Genomic DNA, 11,787 nt, shown 5'->3' on the forward strand with positions numbered 1-11,787 from the left:
AAAGCTCCCATCACACGTCACGGGGACAATCAGCAATCATGGCTACGCACCATTGAGCCAGTGAGGCCTACCTATTTAATTCCTTGGGAGAGTAATGAATGGGTCTTATTAACATAATCCTAAAACAAAGAAGTATTTGTACGAACGATTATGTAGGCACTTTAATGTGCAAATTTTTGAGGACATGACTTCCGCTCCTAGGCGAATAACGCACTAAAATATTTTGTATAAATAGTTTTTGTCCTATTTTGAAAAGCTTCCTCACTATCGATGGTGAAAAAACGATTGTGCGTCTTGTATTTTAATGATGGCTGTCAACTATTTCAACCGTTAGTATTTAGAATTCAAACAAACAAGTATGTAGTATTGTCGAGAAATGTCAACAAAGATTTCGGCCTCCGTGGTTGAGGGATAAGGCTCTCGACTAGTTATCCAAAGGTCGTGGGTTCAAATCCCAGCGTGCGCAAATAAATTTCAATTTGATGAAATTTTGTTGTTTCACAAATTTATCATTTAAAATAATAAATAATTAATTTACGGCACGTTATAGCGTGTAAGATACTTTCATTATTGTCCTGGTGTAAGACCACCATTCAGAATTGAAAAGTAGCTTGAAATGGCTATAGTCGTATTTCGTGATCAGATCTGATGAGCCACGAACCTTCTTCCTCTCCATCTCATTCCCCTTCCTAATACCTTCAGCATTACAAGCTTGTTTATAGTCATAGTTTCACTGGCTCCAGATGGTTGGGAGCAGTTGAGAGGGCGGTATTCACATTAAAAAAATTACTATCTGTGTTAAAATGTATTCCGGTAGAACTTCATAATCAAACAAAAAGGTAGCAGGGAATAAAATATGGCAATTGGTTGAGAATAATATTGGTAATTCTTAAATTGAAAAATGAAATAAAAATTACCTAAATAGTCAGGTCTCAATAGCTCAGTGATAATAGTATTGTTCCAGAAAGACAATCCTGGGTTCGATTTCAAGTAGCGACGATAGTTTTCAATGATTTACAGCGACTTAATATTTTCTACACCCGATCGTAATTTTTACATGCATCCGACCTTTTTTACCAACCCTTAATCCCATAATTATATCTTTCGATAAAATATTATACAACTGGCTAATAAACATACTAGCGACTTATAGTAAATACGAACGATATACTGTCAGAAACCTTTGTTCTGCTATAATATAATTTACTGAATCAATTAAATGCATAAAGTTCCTGTGCATTAATAATGATGTACGTGTAAATAATATTTGTTGATTCACCGCCCCTGTATTAGGGTTGCCACATACAACAGGCATTGTTCTGCGTGCGGATAGGGGTGGATCAAGTAAAAAACTGATACACATCAACCCTTTCCTAATTGTGTAACCCTTTTAATTACACATTGATAACAGTATCCTTAAATGGTAGTTAAGATAGTTCCCAGTAAACACAAAACTCGGTTTACCAAAATTTACCCCAAAACACAAACTTAATTATTGATTAAATACATTTTCGATTTTGTTTTAGATTATTAATACGCATCCATAAACAAACAGATGTATTTAAATGCACGAAGAAAAATAAATATTGCTAATTTATTGAATGTCGTACGAATGAATCAACAGGTTTCATGATGAACTTTTAATAGATAACGAATATAGTATCATGGTGTCGGAATACGTGTTCATTAAAAATACGAATATTTTTGCATTACGACGAAAAATCATGATATATCAAGGCAAATCGATAAAAGATTCAGAAATTGATGTGTTATTAATAAGGCCCATAATAATTTAACCGCCACTAAAGCAAAAATACTTTATTTCCTACGCGTTGAATAACACATAACTTCTGTCACACGCATCTGTCTTTAATGATATTACATGGTGTAGGAACTAGAAGCTTGCGTCAGACTAATGATTTAATTTGACTCTTGAACACGTGTTTCCTACTAAATACACGTGTATAATAGTCCCTACTGAGTCCTACATAATAATATTTACAACGCACACTCGTAAAGCTGGTTTTGATGTATGGAACAGAGAGCGAAAACAAAACAGGAATGTTATCCACTATGTAATTTTTAAGTCTCTTTCAGTCAATGTCGTGTGGCATTGTTGACCTATGTGGTTCGGGTGACAAGTTGTCCTCATTACACTAAAAGGGACCTGAGCTGGTGTCCTGGAAGTTAATGGAGTAATTTACTGTCTCTATTGTACATGTATGTATGGGTCTGCCGACGACCTTTCTAGCATCCGTGCCGAGAATAATTTAGTATTAATTAAAGTAGCATTTGATATAAAACACTATTCTTCTTCAATAAGAGTAAATAATAACATCCTAAGCTTTTCATACAAATAAAAATTTCCTTTGACGACGAAACTGTAAACGTCATACTGTACGTTGATTTTAAATTACAATTATTTGGAATTAAAATTTTGCGGATAACAGCTTTAGCTGTTTACGTTATTTCAGGTTGAATTTTAGAATCCGAACTTCATTACAGTAGTTTTATGGCCTTCGTGGTTACAAATTTGGAGGTCACGGGTTCAAACCCTTGCAAGTGCAAATACATTTTATTTGATTAATGTGAATTATTTTACAATTTTTTCATTAAAAATAATAATGGTATATTTGCGGAACGTTCTAGAATGGTAGATACTCTCAGTATCGCCCTGGTGAAAGGTTGCCGTAAGAATTGAAACGTCGCTTAAAACGGCTTTAGCCATGTTTGGTGACCAGATCTGAATAGCCAGGTACTTCCCCACCTTCCTCTTCCCAATCTCATTCTCCTCGTCACTAATTTCAGCCTCACAACATTCCCCAATTTGAGATGCCATAGTCTCACTAGAACAAGACAGATGGGAGCAGTTGGGACTCCTATGCGGTGCACACAAAAAAACGATTGGGCTTACGAAATTAACCAATAAATATTCGTGAGTAAGAAAATTCTTAAAATTCATATAATGTTTAATACTTGTATTCTCCTTCCTATCCTCCACAACTTTTCAATAATACCTTCACAGTTTCACTGTAAATCTCACATAAATTGCGAAAAACTACTAATATTCCAAATCTTTTTTGTTTTGGTCATTTTCCTCACACTAAACTCAGCATAATTCCATTCCACGCTGATTTTACCGTATAAGTCTGCTGTATGTACTAATTAAATCCACAACTAGGAGGAGAATATTATGAACTTTTTAATTGCTTGTTATGATGACATCGAGTTGCCTCTGTTTACATGAACCTCGTACTGCATTGTTTCGTACAGTGAGAACCGGTGGGACTAGTTCTTCCTCGCAATACAACATCCGCCCTACAGAACTCTATACTCTCTTCTACACCAGGGTCGCCGCAACCTTGTTTGCAATGTACAAGGCGCACTTAAGCGGCCGAACCAAAGGGCAACACTTCGAATAGCCTTTTCGTTCTGAATCGGTACCAATGTTTTTTTTTAAATTAACTCAAAACATTGCCCTCACCCTCGTAACAATAAATTAGTTAAAAAAAACAAGCATGGAGGCAGAATCGATCCCTGTGGAACGCCAGAATTCATCGATGTTAAAGAGGTGAAACTGTCGGCAACCTCAAACCTAGCCTTCAGAAAATTGGCGATTAACGTATACAAGGTCGCAATAGTTCGTAAGATGGCTGTTTGCTGAGAAGATCTCCGCAGGAACAGTTCTTTAGAAATCCATTCTGTCCATCGTTAATTATGTTGTAATTTTTTAAGGTTACTATTCGTTCAACAAACATTCCGCTAACTTTGACAGAACTGCTGCCATCACTATATTATACGGAATGCATGCAAAACCCTTCGTGTTCACAGCTGTATTTGATACCAGGTCTGTATACTGTTAGTAATCTATTACAAAATTGGTGCGTATTTTTGCCGTAGTTCGGCAGATATTCCCCTCGCGGCGGCCCTTGTCTACACATCCATCTGGTATCTACCGCTGCTCCATGACTTTTGTACGGAGAATAGTGATACCTCTCATGCCCCGCTGAACCCTTTGTGAGCCAGAAGCTAACCTTTAATCCCTTGCTCGCATTTTGCGACAAAAAGAAGTAATCAACGTTTTCCACGTAATGCTGCGTGTACCTTTTCCTAGCTTCCATTGTTTGAGATTAATGAGCAAAGTATAAGTGTTTTTGTATGTCCATAATAATGGTCTTGATGTAACTTCAGTTACATTTCACAGCTTTTCTAGCTGAGCTTATTCAATATTAGTCCTTGTACTAAGTTATTAAAGGAAGATATTATTATTATCATCTTTATATAAGATCACAACTTGGTCAAAATTTGCCTCAGACATTTGGAATATCAAACCTACATTGAGCTATTGAAAACATCCAATTAAAAATTTACAAAACAGCTGTCATAATGTCGCAATTAGTAATCAATGATTTAAATCCATTGCTATATCACTGCGTTATTTTAAAACAAAATTGTGAACTGTATTATTGATTCATCACAACTGTTAGAAAGGATTGCATTTCATTGCCCTGCCCCTCCAGATTGAATGAATTATTGACTATTCCACATTGTAAATCTAAGTAAAATTCATTAATTGGACTTCATTTTTAACTGTACATTGAAAACAGTAAAGGTAAACTGGCTGAATTTACCAAACGATGAGAAAAATTCATAAACTCAATTTTATTATTTTCACCGGATAGTAACAAAATCCCTTGTTTAAAAAGTAGGTTTCTCGGTTGCCTCAAATCTCAACCACGCCAACAATCTTTGATATTCTAATGTACACACGTTGATAATATCACTGTCCCATTTCAAATGTCATGTGCATGTTCTTATTGCATAATTATTACCTAATTCCATTAAAACGCGATCCACCTCCCATTCCAAGCTTTCATCCGACTACAAAGGGAGGACGATTCGTTTAAAAAGACAGTAGACAGTAAACTACCATTAAATTTTAAATCAACTGCAATAAAACCCAAAACTTTGACATAACATTTACATTTTTTTTTCGTCCGATTATTGAAATTCCACCAAAATAATAACGTAATTCAACGTTAACGTTTCAGTGAGATAGTTGATGACTTTTGATGACGTTTATTAATGATTGTTGGGCTAGAAGGTTGTGCAAAACCTCTGATTAACACGACAGACCATAACGCCATGTCATTGTTGATGCCGTGGTACCAGGCACTCTTTCTGCCCTGCTTTGGCTTAAGTAATGGTTCTGGGTAGCATGTTACTGATAACTGTTAACCCCATGTTGTGAACTCTTTTATATTCAATGTAATGTAATAATGACACTGTCCCCTACATAGACTATTCGGTATCTACTTTCATTGTCTTACGCAGGTAGGAGTATCAAATATCTTTGGGGAGTTCTCCACTGTTTCAGTCACTCATCTACTGAATGAGTGAGTTCTGCCTTTGTTTTATTTATTTTTATTTAAGTTTATTTTATTCAAACGCGAGATCTCCCAAAAACTACATAATACATAACATTTGATTTGACGAATCACACAAAATGCTTCCTTACATGGGTGTGAAGGTGAAGTAATGAGAACACAGCAGAAGAAGGAGACGAACTTTTCTCTGGCACACTAAATCTGAAAAAAATATTATTCCATTGGAATCGGAACATCGTAATGGTAATATTATTCCATTGGAATCAGAACATTGTCAAAGATGTAATGGTAATATTATTCCATTGGAATCGGAACATCGTCAAAGATGTAATGGTAATATTATTCTATTGGAATTGGAACATCGTCAACGATGTACTGGTAATATTTTTACTCTAAAATGGTATTTAGAAAAAACCTATACAGTTTTTTTTTAAATTCAAGTTTCTGCAGATTTGAAATGAAACGTTTCAGCATTTTTTGATTTCAAAGAATTCTCTTTACTCCAGCCCAAAAATCGAGTGGTAAGGTAAAAATCAAAAATCCGGCCCATTGATCTCTTGTCAGAGCTCTTTTCACTAAAGTTCTGGTTTATTCTTTAACGAATTCAAAGAAAAGATAACGAAAAACTATCAAGAAATCGATTATTCGACAAAACCTCAAACAGAGGTCAATTCATATAGTTATTAATTATTGAAGTTCGTGAACTTTTCGAAGAAAATGTGAAGTGCTTGATGAATATTTGAAAAGTCATTGCCGTCTACGGCTATCATTGTCCATTATTTAGGAATTGACATCGCATATTTTTCACCTGATTATACCTGAGGTTGGCAGTAAGCATTTTTCTTGTTCTGGTGCCCTCTCCTATCGTAGGGTGACTATCATCAGGGCTACACCCTGCACGACGTTGTCCCAAACACTCGACAGAACTGAACTTATACCTGTCAGGTTAGTTTTTTTTTTATATTAACTCCACACAGGAGGCCCTTAAGAAAATAATTTCCCTCAGGGCCTATGTCATCTTTGGGGATGCTGTGTGGAGGGTCTTTTTGTGGAGAGGAAGGAGTGAACATGGGTCTTGAAGAGTCCCATGTTGTAGGAGGGAGGAAACACAGAGGCCGGCAGTTCGTTCCACAGCCGAGCTGTTGAACTTAAGAACGAATCGTAGAAGCGACCCGTTCTCATGTGACAAATGTCAACTGTGTACAAATGTTGGGCGCGCGTTTGGCGTGTATCCCGACTACGCACCGGTGCCGAAGGGATCAATGACGCTAGTTCCTCAGAGCAGCTTCCATTGTAATACCGATAGAACAAGGACAGCATACCTACCTGACGCCTGTGCTCTAAAGATTGCAGTCCGTTTGTTAAGATTGGGGAATCTATCAAACGGACCGCCCGTTTTTGAACAGAGTCAAGGGTTTTTTTTAGGTATTTAGGGGCTCCGGACCAGAGATGGCTGCCAAATTCGACAGTAGGGCGCACTTGCGATTTGTACAGAGTCAGCAGTTGTGTATTATTAAAGTATCTGCGGGCCCTGTACAGTATGCCCAGCTTCTGAGAGGCCTACTTTACTCTGGCTTTGATGGAGCCCCCGTACCTGAGCTGGTCACTTATAGTTATACCAAGCATATCATTGGAAGGCCTGTTCGGAAGATTGCTTTGTTTAGAAGCCACGAGGTCTTCTTCTACATTGTCTTTCCTTTTTATCGATGACCCAACTCTTGATCCCCCGACAGTTGATTCCCCGAACGGTTGATCCTTCGGACACTTGATCCCCCAAAGAATTATTTCAGTTTTACCTACTTAGGCTATACAAATATTTTTGGATTAAAATAATCCCCTGGGAGATCAATAGTCCGAGGGATCAATTGTCCGGGAGATCAACAGTCCGGGGGATCAAATGTCCAGGGGATGAACGATTATATCGGTCAATCGAAGGTATTTATTCGAGTTTTCTTCGTTTAATAAAAATAAAACGTTTATTTTGTATAAAACCACGAGTTTTAAAATAATTTATTTACCAACCGGTTTCGCTTTGCTCAAGCATAATCAGGGTAAAAATTAATCGCTCATGGATCAGCACATGCTTTTACAAAAAATAAGCGTTTTATTTTTATTTAAAAAAATATTACTTATCGAAATTTTGATTTGGTTTCCCCTGCGACATGTCAGCTGCCATTTCACTACAGTTTTACTGGAGAACTTTCTTAATTGAAAATAATAATAAATTACCTGGTGAAATGCGAGATGTCGTTTTAGGAGTCGATAAATTTAATTAGTTTTCGAAATTCAGTAACAAACTTTCGACAGTTTTAGTTGAAATTAATTAGTTAGATTCGACACGCAGCTTTTCCGTGATCAACTAATTCTTAGGTAGATTTATTACACAGCTAGAATACGGCTAATTCAAAATTGATAAAAAGCAGTGGTTCAAAGTAGAAAATATAACTCTATCCGAATCATTTGTAGACAATGATTGTCTCTTTTTGGTGAGGGACGCATTTCGCGAAGTTAACTGAATATGGTTTCGTGTTTTTGTTTTATTATTTTGATCCTCATAAATAATTAACGATTACCCGAAGTTAAATTAATTTCTGTAGTTACAGGATAAATTTGTACATTTAATTGTATCAAGAATATTAACGTAATTTAACGATGGGATTCCAGCAGCTATTCTGATATTGGGAGATTGCGGATATCGGAATATTAGAATTAGGGACATGGTTAACTCTCAGCTATTTTTTGGCTGTTCACACAATATATATATTTAAAAAAATATATTTTTCAATCCAAAAAGCTATTGAAAGAGTTAATTCAAATTTAAACCATTAATACATTATGGAGTGGCATTACGCAATCCTTCCCTTCGATATCAATACAAAATGCAAAACACTTACTAAACAACGAACAAACGGTTCATCAACCTCTCTAATAAAACATTGTTGAAAATAACCCCATTTCAAAAGCTTTTTGGTCGGTACCAAAGAAGACCATAAAAGTAAAAGCACAAAGGTTAATGTCCTGTCGATGAATGACGTTTTTTACCCATTTGACAAACTGTACATAAACTCGTGTTCCGGCTTTGGAAAAAAGCGACGAACTGTTTATGGAGCAACGTTAGCTATAAATACTCGTAAAGGGGATGAAGACCATTATAGTAAATTAAAGGAATCGTTTTAGAATTGTATCCGACAGCTATTTTGGAGCAGATACACCAAACAACGAGAACAACCTCTTTTTATGATGTTTTTTGTCAAAGTCAACATCACGAAAGACGTTTTCGAGGATTAACAGATTTCAGCAAAAAAGATAACGGCTTATCTACATCAGAGAGCGTCTTTGTAGCTGTAGTAGGTAGATGGGGTATAAAAAAGTCAACTTTCAAAGTCTGTACCGTAAAGAACGCGTTAGATATATTGGTTTCTACCATAGATCACCGAATACCAGGTCATTTTGCTTGAGGCTGATTTCGGGGAAGAGTATGCAACACGATCGAAAGAGTACCTCAACATCTTGGAAGAAATATTATAAACAGTGTATGTGTATTGGTCTATCCACTTTTTATTGTTGTTGTTAATTTCCATTCATGTGAAAGCTGCACACGCATTAGTATAGGGACTAGGGACATTTATATTGAGATAGTAATCATTTTTGTATTACCTACAAGCATGTTTCATAGATATGCTGTGCGTATCTCAAATAAATTTTTACATATTATGTATGATGATTAAATGCTATGCTAATTTCCGATTCTAGAAAAATCTAAAATAGATCTAATATATATGCCATTCTCACTAAGTGGGGAATGTGAGAAAAGGCACTAGCAGAAATTCATCAGCAATGGTTGAGCTGAAAATAGCAACAATGCTAAATTAACATTTGAGCTGATAACAACAACAAAAGCGAGGGAAGGGAGAGCAAATTTCCGAATATTTTTTTAACGAGGTTTAATAGCGGACATGATGCGAAAAAATGTAATCATGACGAGTTTAAAAACTAACCACCATCACCGGTATTGTTACTTAACGTTAATTAATGTTAATAATCATAAAATAATAATCCTAAAATCTCTCGAATTTCTAATCGCGAAACAGTCTTAAAATGCAAGTCACTGACAAGTGTTCCTGTATAGACCCAAAACCCGTGGCTCATTTACCCAAAGCTAATATCATTAATAACAGCTTACAAAGCTCTTCAAAGGGAAAAAAAATCGCTCTCTGAAAAATCATCCTCGTTAGCTGAAACATGACTTGCAAGTATCATCACCAAAGGCAATATTGCTTTTACAATATGTAGGTGCTTTTGGCATTTTATTAAAATAAGGATATTATGCGAAATATGGTGTAAAATTGATTTTCTTCGAATAAGTAACAATAAATCATCATATTGGAAATATATAATTGCTTCAAAAGGGAGTCCTCTATCAATCATTGAAAGTTACAATAAGCAGTAAGCCATATAAAAGTAGACATTTTAAAGCTCGTATTTAAATATTTTTTGGTATGCAACCAGAGCCGAATCTACCGTGGATATTTATTTATTTACTATACAAGTACCTGTAAATACAGAATTAAACATTTTTACAAAGCATTTATACAATGTAAACTTATTAATATTGTAACAAAATTTTTATTTATTTATTTATATTTGGACACTAACAATATATTTTAATACAATTTATATGGTTCTAAAGTAAATTATTTATATTTAACATACATATTACATAAATATGTCATTAAAATGTCTTATTAATTTCGTAGTTGTGAGTAGTGAAAACAAATAATAAGCAAATAGTTTTTAAATGATAAAATAAATAGTTTATACATAACTAAAATTCAATAAATCAGACTATAGGACACAAAATGTTGTGAAATGCTTTGATTGTAAGTTTTTTCGGTGCTATTAAAAATATTTGCTACTTCTGCATATAAGTTACCTAAGCTGTATATGCGTGGGCTTAATGGTAACTCAACACAACCACAATTCAACACTCTTTTAAAAAGTGATATAAAGTCATTAAAAGCGACCAAAAAATAACTAACATGTAACGTTCTACCTCACCTAAGTAACCTATTTAATAACTAACATGTAACATTGTACCTTACCCACGTAACCTATTTAATAACTAACATGTAACCTTGTACCTTACCTACGTAACGTATTTAACTAACATGTAACCTTGTACCCTTCCTACATAACCTATTTAGTAACTAACATGTAACCTTATACCTTACCTACGTAATCTATTTAATAATTACATGTAACCTTGCACCTTACCTATGTAACCTATGGTTCCATGATAACTCAACACAGTGACAATTCAACACACTTTTAAAAAGTGATATAGAAAAGTGATAAAGTCATTAGAAACGATGAAATTTTTTTTTTAACCTAACATAACCTAACCTAACCTGCTTAACCCAGTTAATAAAGTTTTTGTTTTATCACTTTCCATGACTTTATATATCTTGTGATGAATTACCATTGAACCTTACCTACGTAACGTATTTTATATAGTTTTTGTTTGAAAAGTGTTTCATAACTTCACTTTTTAAAGGTGTGTTGAAAAATAACTTTTTAAAGGTGTGTTGAATTGTCATTTTGATGAGTTATTCGGTCACCGTATGCGTGGTATAAGGTATTTTATGAACGAATCGGTATTTAAATTATTGTTGCAATTAAAGATATTTTACAAATAAAAGAAAACAATTTCAATAATGGCTATCAATAATGGAATTAATGATTGTAAAAAGAAAACTGACTTCGGATACCAGTGTTATGTCGGACAGATTTATTAATTTTAGATTTTTCATTAGACAATAGCTTAAACTTTCAATAGGAGTATAATTTAAGTCTTAAAAATTTGTGCCGCAATTTTTCAATAGAATCTGAGGGAGCTTTATAATAGCGTGGCCTGGTTTAGTGAGTTGGTTTATACAAATGAAACGTTCATTAAAGCCAGTAAATTTTGGGATCGCTTATTATGTTTTCCAAAATAAGCGCGAATATGAAAAAGCAAATTTTTATGCCTTACTTCAATTAATTCAGAAAAAAATAAAACCTTTTTTTTTACTCGTGTGAACTCTTCTGTGAAAGTTAGGTCCCTACGTAAAGCCTTATTTAAAATAACACAACTTGAAATGTTGCAGCATTTCCATAATTAGAAATATTAATTGTATGTATTCGGAAGGCCTCCTCTAAGATTTGGTGATTTTACTGTCGTTAATTTATTTGTAATTGCCAGTATATTTCTTTTCAGATATAATGAGATATGCAGCTATAATGGTGACTGATTTGATTCAGTAAAAAAATAAAGCTCTAATAATATTACTATGGAGGAGGAATATTATATTTACACCTGGGCGCAAAATGTTCTAAGTCCAGCCTTGTCTATGGCAACTAA

The sequence above is a fragment of the Hesperophylax consimilis genome, chromosome 14, assembly GCF_061612785.1.
Source record: "Hesperophylax consimilis isolate HC1 chromosome 14, BYU_Hcon_1.0, whole genome shotgun sequence".
In the NCBI taxonomy this organism is placed as follows: Eukaryota; Metazoa; Arthropoda; class Insecta; order Trichoptera; family Limnephilidae; genus Hesperophylax; species Hesperophylax consimilis.